The 16,775-nt window shown below is 36.4% G+C and overlaps 1 pseudogene; it reads left to right on the top strand.

Annotated features, from left to right (window-relative positions):
• Positions 1-9,040: 9,040 nt before the first annotated feature.
• LOC106830477 (olfactory receptor 13C8-like) lies at positions 9,041-9,927 on the top strand (annotated as a pseudogene).
• The last annotated feature ends 6,848 nt before the right edge of the window (positions 9,928-16,775 follow it).

The raw sequence follows: 16,775 nt of genomic DNA, 5'->3' as shown, positions 1-16,775 counted from the left end.
ACCATATACTCCCAGAGAAAAAAAGAAAATAAAAAAAGAAGAGACCAAGGAAATAAGAGAAGAAATAAAGAAAAGTGGACTGAAGAGAGGGAAGGCATGAATGGAGAGAGGGATGGGAAGAGGAAACTAACATGTTACAAGCTACATGCAGTATGCCATGTAACTCGTTTAGTCTCATCACAGTTCTAGGAGAGAGGTATTATTATCCACATTTTACAGATAAATAAATCAAAGCAGAAATCTGAAGGAGGTTTGACTAACAGTATACATATAGCAGAGTTAAGATTCAAACCTAAATTTTCCTTGATGAATCCTGAGTTTTTCTCATATTTTTCATCACAAATGTTAACTAGAGGTTATAATAAAAATGAGTATTGTGTTATGTGTAACTGAACAATAATCCATTTTTATTGGCTACAGACCGCCATACAATAGATAGTGATCTTGTCACTCCTTGAAATTATACTGTATTATGTTTATTATCTGTCTTGTCCAGTAGCATGTAAACTTTATATAGGCAAGTACTTTTTCTTCTTTACTGCCACAGTCCCAGTATCTACAATACAGCGGACACAGAGATAGATGCTCAAAAATATTTGTTGAATAAATGAATAAAATCAGTGACAAAATAATGACTCTCATTTCTTACTCTGTACCAATCCTTTACTGATTGTTTTCTTTGAGCATTATCTAATTTAGTCTGAAGAGCAACCCTATTAGGCAACTACTGTTATTATAAGCATCATCTTCCTCATCATATAGAGGAGGAAAATAAGGCACAGAAAAGTTAAATATTGTGCTTAAGCTCATGGCCATGTAGCTAAATAAATTGTACAACCAGGACTTAAACCCAAGCCATATGGCTGCAGGTACAAGCTCTTAACTGTTCATTTTGCAGACAACTTGGCACACTTGCTACAATACCTTGTCATCTAATTGACAGTACTAACATTTCAAAAGAAATATCCAACCAAAAAAGGTTATTGGTCAGAAAGAAGTAAGACTTCAACATGGCAATTTGAGAGCAGTTGATTTTGATATTTTATATTTTGCTAGGAAATTATTCATAGAATGACAACAAATGTGCTGTCATGGAGTCCCATTTAATCCTTATAATTCTGTGATCTCCCTTATATGAGAAGTTCTGTCTCCTTTTTCATTAGTATTCTTCACTGATTTTTTTTTCTTTATTAGTGTCACAAGGGGCTTTCCTATATTTTTTATTTTATTTAGGTCTTCTCCAAAAAAGAAAAAAAGGAAAGCTTTTGGATAGATTATCCCATGCACATTTTTCAGTTTCTTTTATGAGAGTATTCAGTCCATTCATTATAAAATACAACTATTAATGTACTTCATTTTATTCTTTCATATACTTTATTTTTATACCTACTTTTTTTGGTATTAATGCATTCTCTTTTTTCCAACTTTCTTATTTTTGCTGGTGAAGTTCTCAGTCACTATTTGTTTTCATTAACTTGAACATTTTACTCATTTTTAACATTCCAAAAGTGGTACCGTCTCTTTCTCTGCTCTCAGAATTTGACTTACAGGACCCAACCATTTGCTCATAAAGATTACCTATTTTTTCCACTAGAATGTTGTCTAATCTCCTAAATTTTCCCTCAAACTCTAAATGAAGATAGAACTACAGGAAAACTTTCATTCCTCCATTTTTATCTCCATCCTCAAAGTCCCACATGTTACTGAGATAATTCAGAAGTGTTTATAATTTCCTTACAATATACCTTTTTGAGAGTTCTTCATCGGCCCTTACATTACACGAACTTGGACTGTCAGTCTTTATTTATTCACCAACATACTACCTCTGTATGTATCTACTCATTGATTACCATTGGTATCTCTCTCTTCTCATTCTCTTTTCTTCTCTTGGGGACTGTATTTTAGTTTATGTTTGTTTCCTTAGAGTATATTTGCAGAATTTCCCTCAGATGAAAATGTAATAATTATCTAAATTCTTATAGATCATCAAATATCTTCCTTTTCATTTATTTATTTAGGTGCATGGCATTTGACCTACAAATTCTACATTTAAGAATATATGCTAAGGAAATAATACACATAATTATATATATTATATGCAATATATACTTACATATTATATATAACAAATACATGTATAATACACAATATATAAGTATATAAGTCAAAAATATATAATAGGTATATACATACATATGTGTATATGAATTGTGACTGTTACTGTTAGTTGACATTTTTCATTCTATTTGGTAGTTTAAAATTCATATCTATAAATAAATGTATATATATTAGCTGAAAAAAGTGTTCAAAAATCTCAGAGACCAAAATCCCAGAGAATTTCCAAACAGAGAAATTTCCTGACACCTCTTACTGTGATGTATTCTTCAGGTGACTATGCACTAATAGCTCACAGGGATGAGGCATGGTTTCATGTCTAAGGACTTTGCTTCCTAAGGATGAGGAAACAAGCACTCCTACACATTCTCAGTGGACACACAAATTGGTACATGCTCTGTGGAGGACAATTTGTCAATATTTATCAAAATCATAAATGCATACTTATAACTTTGACCACAGGTTTACTTCCAGGTAATTATCACACAGTCATGCTGGCACATGTGTAAACAGATTTACATACAAATTGATTCATTAAAGTATTGTTTGTAATAGTATGTATGAAAGCAATTTAAGTTTCCATGAGAAGGGGACATAGAAATAATGGAATTCTATTCTGCTATTAAAAAGAATAAGAAGCTTTTTGTGCACTGATATAGAAAGACCTTCAAGAAATATTAAGTGTAAAAGTAATGTTCAGAACAGATTATATGGCACACTACCATTAGTGCAAAAAAGATTATATATGTACGTGTGTGTGTGTGTGTATATATATATATATATACACATACATTTTTGCTCCCACATAGAATATCTTAGAAAAGTAAACAAGACTGGTTTCTCATATCTAAGAAAGGAAATAGATAACTTATTGACAGGAATGGAAGATAGGCTGTTTACAGTATATCCTTTAGTATCTTTTTAAATTTTGAACCTTGTGGGTATATCACCTATTCATAAAATAAATAACATTTAAGCTAGAGTTCTTGCCTGTAAGATTCACAACCTTTCTCCTTTCACTTTTCCAATGGTACACCACATGAAAGCATCCATTGTCATAGGACAAAACCAAATATGTTTGAAAATTGATCTCACTTGTTCAGTATCACACATTAAATGGGAATTGCTGAAGAATAGAAGGTACTTTAAATGTAGTCACATTCTCAATTCTCCAGACTTGTCATGGTATCATTAGGATTTCCAGGCCCATAACCATCTTCTGTTCCGCCATCAAGCTGTAAACTGTTCTTTGAGCTGGTTGAAGGTCTATCCTTCCAAGTCATGTCATTTCTTTTCCGTTAAATGTGTTAGTGCTTTTATGAGATAGTAAAATTCCTGGAACAAAATTACAGCTCAGCAAATGTTAGCTATTATTCTTGTTCCATTCTCAAGTCCCAAGAGCCTTCCCACTTCAGAATCCCTTGTCCATCTAACTTTATGAGGTACTTTGCTCTAAGTCCCAGGACCATCTTCTCAATTTCAGGACATAAGATCACTCCAAACCCAAACTGATTTCCCTATTCTAATCTTCTTCGTGGTCTAGCGGCTAAGATTTGGCACTGTGATTGCCTGTGGCTCAAGTTTGCTTCCCTGTCAGGGAACCACACCACCAATCTCTCAGTTGTCATACTGTGGCAGCTGAGTGTTGCTGTAATGCTGAAAGCTCTGCCACCAGTATTTCAGATACCAGCAGGGTCAGCCATGGTAGACAGGTTTCAGTGGAGCTTCCAGACTAAGACACACTAGGTAGAAGGATTGCCCACTCACTTCTGAAAAAATTGGCCATGAAAACCTTTTGAATAGCTGCAGAGCATTGTCTGATATAGCGCCAGAAGGTGAGAGGATGGCACAAAAGACCAGGTAGGGTTCTGCTTTGCTGTACACAGTGTCACTAGGAGTCGGAATTGACTGGAGGGCACTAACAATAACAAAAACTCTTCCTATCCTCAGCTATTATCATTCTGTAACTTTATATCAAATTTGAATTTTAAAGAATTTTCATATTTTCTGGGTTACGGTGTAAACCACTTGAGATCCCAAAGGGCATTGGGTACAAATGGAGTTCAATGAATAGCAGAGCTTCTACATACACCTGTAAAAGTCGTCTCTGCAAAAACCATTGTTCCATGAGCTACCTCTAGGCTACCTGATATTCTGTCAATCACATTCCATAATATTGTCAAGAGCATGGGCCTTGGAGGTAGGCCTAGTTCAAAGGTCATCTCTGCCACTTGTTAACTAGATGACCTGAGCATGTTCCTGATTATCACCTTCCCCAGCTATAGAATGACGATAAAGTTGCACCTATACCGTATATTTGTTGATAAGATTAAATGATATGGTGTATGTAATTCAATTAGCACAATAACGGTTTCCATTGTTAATGGTTTCCTTTATGCCTTTCTTTTGTGGTTCCTCCTTCTGTTAAGAGTCTTTTGACATCTCTGAACCAGTCATCATTGTCTTTCCATGAAGTATATGAAGCTTAAAAGCTTAATCAGATCACACACAGTGTTCTGACAAATGGTAGTATTTTCATCTTACGTACAAATCCAAAAACACTTCATCACAGCCACTCCAATCCTTTGGATGCCAACAAATTAGGCAGCAAGAAGGAAAAGTCACCGAAATGATTCAATTCACTCCATAAAAAATAGAGTTTTAGAAATGTCAATGTTTTCCTTGTCTTAAAATACACGGGTAACTTTTTTTTGACTAAGGGTATTTTAACATTTTTTAGCAAGCCTTTTAACATAAAGAAAGAAAAAGAAAATCACTCACCTTCACAATTATAAACTTAATAATAGAAAAGCAGATATTCAAAATAGTCACCAGTTTTGCATGCAAACACAACAGGATAATGTCCAAGCGGGTCTCTTTCTGGCTGTTCATTGCTTTGGTAAATTATTTTTCTCAGATCTCAGGAAACGATTATGCTCATTTTCCTTTTTTAATCCAAATTGGTCATAGTATCCTCCTCATGAGTTAAGAATATAAAGAGTCTGTATAAAGAGTCTGCAGCACAGCACCTGACACATAATTCACCTGGTTCTCAGTCGACTGAACCAAATGAAACTGAGTCGTTGCTGGGGACCAGCAAAGACTTGTTTGTTATGAATTTTATACTGCAGAACACAGAAGCAGCTGTCTACTGTGTAGTGAGCCTCAATTAGCTAAAGCAGATGACAGAGCGTCCAAATACTCAGTACTGCACTAGAAAATTACACACTCACAAAAAGTAATTGACACCTGCAGGGCAAATGCCTTTCAGTTTGTTGCACAGCTGTCTCTGCATGCAGTCCTGCTCTTTTGGTCTCGTAGCTTTTTTTGTTCCTATTATATCTCAGTGAATAGACCCTTAAATTCCATTTCCAGTAATCAGTCTCTCCTCAGTGAGAAGAACATTCCATTTTCAAACTTGACACCTTTAACCTATCAGTCCAACTCTTACTTATAATTGATAAGAATTTGTTTCTTGTGTTTGCAATAACTTACCTCCAAACCAAAGGTTGCCTCTCTTTCTAGGTTGCAGCAACAACAGATATTCTCCTCTTGCTTTTCTCCTTGCAGCCAATCTTCATGACTCAGTAGTAGCTGAACCTTTAAAGAGGCAGCTACTGGTGAGTAATAATTTTGTCATGGAAATTGATAGGTTTGTTGACATTTATAGAAACAGGATTGTTATGGGTGTGATTACTAGGATAAATTTCTCTAGTTCAGGTAAAGCATCATTAGATTCCTTTAGTTCAAACCTGAAAGAAAATTGATATTTCGCGATAAATTCTGGGAATAGGGCAATTTGACCCTGAAGCCAAGACTGAAATCTTGTCCCATTGTGGAGATCCAGAAATAACCAAAGAATCTGCATCAGCCTTTAGGACACAATTTAAATGTTCTTAAGGATCTCTATAAACCTCCATGCACAACTTTAAATTGCTTGAGAGATGAAATATGTACAAAACTTATGAGACTTTGGAAACAAAGCCCTAAAGACCTAATTACAGCAGGCCTGTTATGCTATTTCATACCAAAAATTAGAAGGGGGCTCCTGTATTGTCATCAAAGTTTCCCCAGCTGAATTGTCTCTCAGTCTCTCAGTCTCTCTCTCTCTTTCTCTCTCTCTCACACACACATACAGTATTTTGGAAGTATTATTATTTACTGAACAGAAAAATTTTATATTCACTTTATGCATTTAGCTTATAGTCAATGTAGATTTTTGAATCAATATTTTTATTGTAAATATTCTAAAAGTAATACATAGTCATTGTAAAAGAAGAAGGAAATTTTCTAAAGGAGGGAATGGGAGGGAAAGAAGGAAGGGGAAAAGAGAAGTGAAAAGAAGTTAAGACAAGGAAAGAAATCATATCCTCAGGCAATATATAAAGGTGTAAAGAACAAAGCTGAAGATAAATTATAATTAAACAACTTAGTGATAACCATTGTTCAAAAAGAAACTTATCTTCATTGTAAAACAATATAATAACTCAGGTTAAAATCATTTGCCCCTCTCTCCTAAGTGTCCAATGAGGCACCTTAAGTATAGACACTTTTGAGCAATTTTTTTTCTTTTTCTTCTCTTTTGTGTTTTTCTTTCTTGTTTTTTATTTTTTTAAATTTATTTTTAACAAAATAAGCTCAAATTATTTTGTTAGGATAGAATTCTAGAGATGAAATGAGTGGGCCAAAATAAATGAAGATTTTAATGAATCCAAAGGATAATACTAACACTAAGTTGTTTAATTACAATTTCTCTTCAGCTTTGTTCTTTACACCTTTATATATTGCCTGAGGATTAATGAGTAAGTGATGACAATCAAAAGCAGGGACATCAATGTGAACAATGTCGTGGCCACAAGCATGATGAGCTCATTACCTGAGATGTCAGCACAAGCCAATTTCATGACAGCCAGAATTTCACAGGAGAAATTATTGATGGCTTTATTCCTGCAGAAGGTCAACTGTACCACAAATGCAGTTTGTACTGCAGAGTTGACAACTCCTATGATCCAGAATCCAGCTGCCATAGGCACATAGGAATCCTTGCTCATGATGACAGGGTATCTCAGCGGGGTGCAGATAGCCACATATCGGTCAACGGCCATCATGCCCAGGAGCACACACTCTGTTGTCCCCATGGCCAAGCCGAGGAACATCTGCACTACACAGCCAGAGAATCAGATGGTCTTTCTTTCCAAGATATTAGCTCAGGGCCAATCTACCTCATGAAAAAAGAGAAAGATTGGCACCAGATGTTAGCTCAGGGCCAACTTCCCCACAAAAAAAAAAGAAAAGAAATCCTAGAAAAGACTAGTATGATTTTTATCCCTATAGTTTTACTTTTTCCGGAACATTATATAAATGGAATCATATGAGCCATTTGTGTCTGGCTTCTTTCGCTTAGCATAAAGTCTCTGAGATTCATCCAAGTTATTACTGCTGAGTAATATTCCATTGTATGGATATGCTACAGTTTGTTTGTCTATTCACCTCTTGAAAGACATTTGGGTTCTTTCCAGTTTTTGGCAATTATGAGTAGAGCTGTTATAAATATCTATGCCCAGATTTTCGTGTGAATATAAGGTTTCATTTTTCTAGGGTAGATATCCAGGAGTGGCAGAATGGATGATATGAGACATGAATATTTAAGTTTAAAGAAACTGCCAAACAGTTATCCAGAGTGGCTGTACATTTCTGCATTTCAACCAGAAATGTATGAAAGTTCTAGCTGCTTCTTATCTTGATCAACACTTGGTATTATCAGTATATATTTTTTACCCATTCTAATAGGTATGTAGTGATATTTCATCATGATTTTAATTTGCATTTCCCCAATGACTATAGTTTGGGTGTTTTTTGTTTTATAGTCTTTTTGCTGAGGAAGATTCGCCCAGAGCTAACATCTGTGCCAATCTTCCTCTATTTTGTATGTGGGTTGCCACCACAGCATGGCCACTGACAAGGGGTAGAGATCCATGCTTGGGAACCAAACCCAGGCCACCAAAGCAGAGGGCACAGAACTTAACCACTAGACCACAGGGCTGGCCAGGTTTGGGGTTTTTTGACATCGTTCTACTCTCTTTAGTGAAGCATCATTCATGTCTTTTGTCCATTTTTAACTGGGTTGTTTGTTTTCTTATTGTTGAGTTTTGAGAGCCCTTTATATATTCTGGCTATGAATTACTTATAAGATGTATGATTTGCATATGTTGTTTATAAGTGTGTGACTTGTCTTCGCATTATCTTAATATAAACAGCTTTAATTGACATTTTAACTGGTTGCTGCTTAAGTCCAATTGAAGGGGACACACAGAAAGAGTAAGACCAAAAGACATCTTTCAACAGGGCAGTTCTTTGACACTTCTCAGCTTGGGTGATTCCTCAGGGAAATAGCCACTGTCATCACACAGGGAGCAGACAGAGTAGGTTTTGCATTCAAAGATGTTGCCACATAAAGTCTCAGGCCATTCCTTTTAACTTTTCCTCAGAAACAGCTCCTCTCTCTCAACACGCACACATTTCCAGTAATATCCTTGTTCACAGACACAGAATCCATTGAAAGTGCTCTAAGTCATTCACAAAACAAACAGGCACTTAACATGTAGACCATTTCTCCTTATACATGAAACTTGGTGCAAATTTTACATCTGAATTGAATCCTTTGGACCTATCTCAGCCAGCTTCTAACTATCTATGTCTGCCTTTGGCCATTATTAGGGTACTTATTTTTGATTACTATTTTGCCTTTGCCTTTATTTTAATCAACACCACTTTTTATACTTTGGGATACTTTTATACACTAAAGAACTGGTAGCCTATCAGTTCCACCTCCTCAGATGTTTGATTGTGTCACTGCAGCTTTTATTTCTGGTAAATGAATAGCCCTGTGAAGTCTTTAGTCTGTCTTGACATATGTTTAAAAGAAATGAATCTAGTCTATTTTGATCCTGCTGGGAAAAGTGTCCTCATCTCAGTAATCCTCTGTGATTCTCACTTGCACACCCCCATGTATTTCTTTCTCTGTAATCCTTCCTTCCTGCATGTTTGCTACACAAGTTCCTCCGTCCTACTAATTCTGGACAGCTTCCTGACAGGAGGGAAAAGGGTCTCCTTCTCTGAGAGCATGGTGCAAATATTTCTTTCCTTTGCCATGGGGGCCACAGAGTGAGTGCTTCTGGGCACGATGGCACTTGACCGCTATGCTGCCATCTGCTGCCCACTGAGATACCCTGCCATAATGAGGAAAGGTGCCTACGTGCCCATGGCAGCTGCATCCTCGGTTGCTGGGCTTGTTGACTCAGTGATGCCAACATCTTTTGCAATACAATTATCATTCTGTGCTAACAATGTCATTAACCACTTTTTCTGTGAAATTCAGGCTATTCTAAAACTGGCCTGTGCTGAAATTGCAATCAATGTCAACAGTATGGCAGGGTGAAATATATTCTTATGGTTATTCCATTGCTATTAATTTCCATCTCTTACACTGTTATTGTTGACACTATTCTGAAGATCCCTTCCACTGAAGGAAAACGTAAAGCCTTCTCCACCTGCTCAGCACACCTGACAGTGGTGATTATATTCTATGGAACCATCTTCTTCCTATAGGCAAAGCCTAAGTCTAAAAGCTCTGTTGGTCCAGATAACCAAGACATCATTGAGGCCCTCATCTCCCTCTTCTATGAAGTGATGATTCCCATGCTCAATCCTATCCTCTATAGTCTGAGGAACAAGGATGTGAAGACTGCTGTGAAGATCATGCTGGGTAGGAAAATCTCTGAGGGAACACAAATACTGATTTTCACTACGTGACTCAGTATAACAAAGTTGCAGCAGACACAAACTCCAAATGGAGAAAATCACCATGTGAAAAAAAATTCACCACCTGTCACCCAAAACTATATACAGGAATATTTTGGTTGCAGTTATTACTATTAGTTTTTTTCTAACTGCAAAAATAAAGCATGCTTATGGTTTTAAAAAATACTATTATGGAAATGTAAAAAGTTGAAAATCTCTTAGGAAGTCCCAGCAAAAAATAATCACTCTTAAACCTTTAAGAAATAAAAAAGGCAAAAGTTGTTCTAAAAAGCACTTTGTAACCTAAAATAAGTACATTATTAATTAATTATTGCAAGCAATTATTAATCAGCACATGACATATTGTATATTCGTTATTAATTTGTTCATTTATTTACTGTGTATGTCCACCACACGTATAAGCTCTCTGAGAGTAGGAACTTCTCTGTAATTACCCTAAAACCTCCCAAAGATCTAGAATATAACATGACACATAGTAGATGCTCAATAACTATTTTTTGAATAAATAAGAGAACATTATAAAAATAGAAATGTATATTTGACATATCTGAGGGGATAAAGGTTACTCAAAAAGAAATTTGATTCTGTATAGTATTTTCTAAATAAACTAGATTGGCATTTTATCATATGAACTCCTTAATAAAGTACTACATTTTCTTTTTTATGTGATGTGTATTATATTGTTGAGGAAATGGTTTTATTCACCAGCTGCCATAACTTTTCTGGATTTGGTACATAATGAAACAAAGACAACTGAAAAATCCCCTAGTAATGCACCTGGAGTTTTAACCTAATAAAATAAAGCTGACATAGTAGCAGAGAACTCCTTATGGACTTCAATATCTGGTAGGAATGAAGACTTCCTTCCTTCTCTTCATTGGACCATACATCTCCTAATCAGTAGGAGAACTAGAAAGAACTGGTAACTGACAAAAATTGCAATAAGAGGATAAGAAGTGGCAAAAGAGAGAGTCAAGTTGTTCAGTGAACCTGTTACCGAACCTGAAGTGAGTTCGCTCACCCGTTGCGCAGCAAGCCAATTTCTGACACCGGGTGTGGTGGAAGAAAGTAGGAACTTTATTTTTGCACAGCGCTGAGCAAGGAGAGAGGGCAGCTAACGCTCAAATCCCAAACTCCCCGAAAAGCTAAAAGGAAGGGTTTTTATTTGGGGTTTTAGGTAGGGGAGGGGGAGCGTACGGCCTTGCTGGTCGGAGCTTTCCCACCAGCCTCTCTTTGGCCTTGAGACACTTGAAGAGAGGAGGGAGCTCATGACCTTGCTGGTCAGCAGCTTTCCCACCAGCCCGTATCTCTTTGCGGGAGGAAATAGTCCAGGTGCTTGTCCTTGACGGTGTCTGTCTCCATGGAGGATAGTAGATTCTGGAGTAAGCAGGGAATGAGTGTTTTAGTTTTAACCTCATATACACTGGGTTTAATGTGGGGAAACTGATATCAGGGTCGATATCAAACCTAGGAGCTACAAGGTTTTGGCCATTGGGGGCTAAGACAAATATGGTGCAAAACTGACCTAATCTCCATTGTCTAAAGAGTGTAGCTTTGTCAATGTGAAGAATGGAGGCCCTATTTCCATCGAAGGAAGTGAGTTAGATACATCAATAGAGGAAAGTATTCTTTTTCTCTAGCCCTTTGAGGAGTCTAGGATATTTAAAACACAGAACACAAATCTAAAGAAAAAGACTATAGCTACTTCCAAATTGTAAAAGTAAGCCCATAATATCTTCCTTTCTTGTTAACACGTAGTTAGGGTTTATTCATAAGATTAAATAAGTTAATTCATGCATAGTGCTAAATAGCGCCTAGAAAATCCTAAATGTCTAGTAAACATTAGCTGGGTTTTTTAAACTAATAGCATTGGGTGCACTTTAATAGGTCATAATGCTTAGAGTAACCACAAGATTTTCATCCTTACTTTTTATGGAGAATTTTGATGCTATCAAAATATTGTCTCTCAGCTTCAAATCCACTTTCCTATGCTCTGATGTATGAGTCGGGATTGGGACACTGAAAACCATATTTCTGCTTTCCTAGCAGGCTTCTGTTAAACTCATCCAAAAGAGTTGGCAGAGAGAGAAAGGAAGGTTGGAGGACGATAGGGGACTTGAGCCTCCCTATTTGCTTCTTGTTCCTGTCAGCATCACCCCAGCCATGATTCTTCACCATGACAAGGCCAGCTCCTTAGCTGCTTCCAGTATTGGTTTCAGTTTTTGCGTCTTCTTTTCTGTAACCCAGAACCAGTAGCCTACCAATGCCACCTCCTCAGAGGTTTGAATCTGTCACTCAGCTTTTACTTCTTGTAAATGAATAGCCATGTCAAGTCTTTACTCTGTTTTGAGGTATCTTGAAAAGCAATGGAATATGCAATTCTCTGCTTGAGAAATTTGGCGACTCAGATGGAGCATGAGCACTAGCTTTGGTCAGACTATCATTTCCATACACAACTAAATAACAGGAGGTCCTGGGAAAGACATTTGTGTTTCTTCTGCAGCTGCTTTCTCGTGTCTAAAATGTAGATTATGAAAATCTCTTTGGTATACTCTAAAATAATAACCATATGATCCTATGAAAGGAAAACATTGAGTAGCTTACCAAACACTGAAATACATGTGAGAAGGGACAAACGTAGGACCTTGAGAGAAAGAAACATGAGTATACCTCTTTCCTTTCACCCATGTATATGTAGCACCCACCTAATTTCTCTACTGGCACATACTATGCTATTTCTATAAATTTGTTGAATTGATGTATAAGTAAGTAAATAATGAATGAAAACAATTTTCAGGAGGCTACAAATAGTTTACAAAATGATTTATCAAGATGAAATTATTGGAGCCTCATGGTAACTCTTCAAGGAGCTAACATTTCCCCAAATTTACAAACAGAAAATCTAGTTTCAGAAAACTAGAAATACCTGAAATCACAACCAGGTTGTGGGAACTCTTTGATTTGAATAAAACCATTAACAAATTTAACAACCCAACTATTATGGAGCACACATTCTTCTAAACCACACATGGAACATGTACAAACATTGATATTTTGTTAGACTAAAAGAAAAAATAAGCAAATCTCAAACAAATTATATTAAACAGTCCGTATTATCTCAGTTAAATTAAAAATAATTAATTTATTAAAAAGCCCCATAATCTATGATAACTAAATTGCACTTCTAAATGACTAATGAGTAGCAGTGATATTCAAAATATTTAACAGCTTCTATGGCAAGTGCTGCAATAAAAGTATGACTACCTGCCATATGCTATCAATGTGGCCATAGTAATACATGCCAGCTAAGTTTCAGTTTTACTTATAGATCAGAGGAAAAATTACAACCAAAAAATTAAAACTAGACCTGAGCTTGTACTCATTGGTATATCTGTACTTGTTGTTCACAGCTTAGTGTCCATTCTGATAGGGTGGTAGCTGTGTCATAGTCTTTGCAAAATATTTTCAATAGAAACCCTGATAAGAAATGAAATATAATTGAATACTGCAAGTTAAAATTTACTGGATACAGGAAAATCAGTTTTTTGAGGGAAATGCTCATACTTCAATTCTGTGGGAAACTTGGCTTCATAGGAAGAAAGAAGGAAAGAAACAAAAAGAAAAGGAAGATAAGAATAACGAACTATCTAGAGAATTTTAATGCAAAGCCAATACACAAAGCATTGTGCTATATATTCATATCTAATTATTTCTTACTAAATCTTACTAATAGTCTTAAAAGGTATATCTCTGTGCTCTCAATGTGTAGATGAAGAGACTAAGACACATAGAAGTTAAGATCATACAGGTTCTAAGTAAGAAATCTAGTTTTCAAACCGTAGTTTTTTCTATAAAGTTATTATTTTCTCTACTGCTTCCTAGTCAGGAGGGAAATATCCTGAAGTCCAGTTCCATCTGAATCAGGAAAATTAATCTACAAATATTAGAGGGAAAGAAAGTTAAGATGCCTCTTGGATTTAACCTCAGTATTTCTCCAGAGTTGTTAATTGGATACAAGGGGAATTCAGGGGACTATGATGATCAAATCCTTGGTGATTGTGGCAAAGGCCATGAATAAGAGTGGATAATACTTTGATTTTTGTCATGAGCCCAGTATTGCGTCATCCTCCCTAGAAATTCATTGATATCCCTATGCTTACAGATAACAGATAATCACTGGGAACTGAGTGTTTTAACCAACTGGAAAATTGCTGATTAAACCCAAGGTCATGGGTTTTCAATCTGATGTACTTTAGCAAAGATGGATTTTTAGGTTGTGAGAATTTTTAGTTTATCGAGGGAAGTGGGGAAACATTACTGGTTAGGAGACTGAATGTGAGGTCAAACTATTTAGAATGGAATCACACCTCCACATCTAGTCTACTAATCTATAGCCTGTGCAAGGAATTCAACTTCTCTGAAGCCCACTTTCTCATCTGTTGGGAGGACTAAACGTGCCAGTTCGTTCATCCACATTTTACAGCACTTCTCTCACTCTAGAGAAAGAGTCTGCATTTGAAAAACCAAGGTGCCTGAGGAATAGGGAGAATTCAACAATAACCAGGTTTGTTTGTGGTGATGGTGGATCACCAGGTTGATGGCATCTAGCCAGTATATGCAGATGAAAATTTAAACACTAATTATGGACATTCCATTTGATGCTGTAGATGATATTATTTTTGATGCAAATACTATAGATAAGCTCTTTGCAGTATCTGAGAAAAACAGCGCAACCATCACTAACTGCATCCCAATTTTCAGGGAAGAAAGAAGTGGAACCACTAAAAGGAGAGACAAGTAGTTACCCAAAAGGTACAAAAAGAGGCATGACTATGTAGACTCATCAAGATCACAAAAGGGAGAACCTCAAGAAGCCTAAAAGGGAATAGCCCAACTTCAATAAAGGAAATTTGAGACATGGGCCTTGGCAATATGAGAGAGATTAATGTGAAGAAGAGGGAAGATGACCCAGTTGGTTCAGGAATGGCTCCTGTAGGACAGGCTGGAGAGCCATCAGGGGTAAATCCAAAGTTGTCATAGGATCAGTAGGACCCTAAATAAAGAAAAAAGAGAAACAATTTTACTGAGCCCAGATAGTAAATTCTCATGGCTATCTCTGAACAACCTTCTTGAGGTTTCCAGAGAAATAGGAAAAGGAAAGAAGAATCCTCTTGACTGTTGGCAGATTAATTAAAAATGAAGCAACTACTTCAGTGACTAATGTCGTCAGTAGCTCAGGGAAGGGAACACACTAAACATGACTTTCATTACAGATACAATGAATCCTCATAAAAACCTAAAGATGTACACAGTTTTATACAATAAGGAATGTGGAGTCTGAAAATGTTATCCAAATTGCCCTAGGTCACACAGCTAGGAAGTTGAACACTGGGGATTGGAGCTCTAAACAGACTCCAAAATTCATACACTTCCCCTCACCTCATCATATATCTCAATTTTTTTGACTGCTAAAAGACCTCCTTATCCATCTCTTTAGCAAAAGACAAAGGACAATTTTCAGCTCTATATGACCTCTAGCTGAGAAAAGACAGGAGTCTAAAGAGGCTAGTTGACCTAGGAAGACATTATTTCTTTTCTACTTGCTATCTCGTAGACTGGTCATCTCTTCTCACAGTAATATAAAACACAGTCTGATATTTACACTGAGCAGGGAACTACATCTCAGAGGACATCATTAAAAGTTGACTGACCTACTTCTCTCTGATATTAAGGTACAAATAGGTTACATAAGGATGGGATCCCATGTGCCACAGACCAAAGTCAAGCTTGTTAAAGTAAACTTGTAACTTTTTAGCAACAACATTCTTTCCTCCACAAGATTTCTAGGGGGGGATCTGGAGCTCTTCTTGGGAGATTCATTTCTCTTCCTTGGTTACAACTAAAAGGAAATAAAAGAGTATATGAGATCACCATGTGGAAAATTCTAAGAGCAGAATCATTTGATTCTGTGGAGAGAAAGCTTTCCTCTATGCACTGCCATCACCCATCATTCATAAAATGCAATCAGACGGGGTAATGAAGACATATTCTAGTGAAAACATTGAGTAGAGAGTCAGAGGTGATAAACTGGTGGGAAAGGGAATATGATAGCACAGGCATTTTGTTTAATCTCATAGAATTAAAGAGATTTGACACAGTCCTCACCCATCTATTTTGCTTTAGACCCAGCTTGTTTTACTCAAATACATTCACTGCATAGCACTGAAGATATTTCAGTTTGTGACTCCCAGAAGACATGAAATCATGCAGATAGTCCATTTTCATCCTGGGAAGTTAACTGAAAGCCCATGTAATTAATGTTTTGATTTTAAAACATTATTACAGTTGTTTGGAAATAGTTCTAACTTTAGAAGTGGAGAGTTCTTTTTCTCCAGTAGTCATATGAATCCAGGACAATCAGTCAGGGTGCTATAGAGGAGAATGCTGAACAAGACTCCTCCTGCCTAGAGTAGGATTCAATAAGTATTAAGATTTTTTTCTAACTCTGAATTTACATAACCTGCAATGATATTTAAATATGACACAAGTGCGCAACTCAGGGCCAATAGGATGATAAATGGAAGTAAGTAAAGAATGGTAAATAGATAATCATGCTAATTGGCACACTTTGTAACAGGACTGTTCATCACATCGACTCAGAATCACTGTGCTGTAGTCATGGCCATTCCCAAAGGGCAACCTGTTCTATTAGAGGTTTTTTTTGGCGAACAAATACTTTGTTCATCTGCATCTAGACATGTGAGCATTATTATAGAAAATGTAATATGTGGATGCCCAAGGTTTCTAACAATAGCAATATGATCGGAGATCCGTGAGAT

This window comes from Equus asinus, chromosome 10, assembly GCF_041296235.1.
Source record: "Equus asinus isolate D_3611 breed Donkey chromosome 10, EquAss-T2T_v2, whole genome shotgun sequence".
NCBI classification, from domain to species: Eukaryota; Metazoa; Chordata; class Mammalia; order Perissodactyla; family Equidae; genus Equus; species Equus asinus.
The sequence above is the reverse complement of the archived record's forward strand: the minus strand, read 5'-3'. Positions and strand labels throughout refer to the sequence as shown.